This window comes from Solanum stenotomum, chromosome 10, assembly GCF_019186545.1.
Source record: "Solanum stenotomum isolate F172 chromosome 10, ASM1918654v1, whole genome shotgun sequence".
NCBI classification, from domain to species: Eukaryota; Viridiplantae; Streptophyta; class Magnoliopsida; order Solanales; family Solanaceae; genus Solanum; species Solanum stenotomum.
Genome location: NC_064291.1, coordinates 40,215,212 through 40,215,630, shown reverse-complemented (window position 1 = coordinate 40,215,630; position 419 = coordinate 40,215,212). Strand labels below are relative to the sequence as shown.

The 419-nt window shown below is 30.1% G+C and overlaps 1 pseudogene; it reads right to left on the bottom strand.

The window, feature by feature from the left end:
- The window catches only part of LOC125842975 (carotenoid 9,10(9',10')-cleavage dioxygenase 1-like), a 4,732-nt pseudogene extending 4,613 nt beyond the window's left edge, over positions 1-119 (bottom strand).
- Between the last annotated feature and the right edge of the window lie 300 nt (positions 120-419).

The window sequence follows — 419 nt, the reverse complement described above, 5'->3', positions numbered from 1 at the left end:
TTTACCTTGAAAGTGGATGAGAGTGGGTTCTTGGAGTGCTCAAGTTTGGGTGGAAGTGATGGCCTCTGCAAAGAGCATTTAGTGACCACTTGAAGTAATGCATAACTATTAGCAGTCATATTCTCTACAAATTATTATTGGAAAAAAATGTCTTTCAGTATATACTCTTCTGATTGATTTGCAAAAATGTGTTTCAGTAAATTCTATCAATATAAAACAAAGAAATCAAATTAATGTATTTAATAAATTGGAGTTAGAAGTTAGAGATATTTATAGATATATAGAGCATATGTTGGAGATAGAAGTTGCCTAGCAATTAATATGACAAGTTTATAGATACTATTACTATTGTATAGACAAAATAAAAGTCTACTATTGGGCCTAGAGGTAATGAAAATTAAACAACTACACTAAAACCT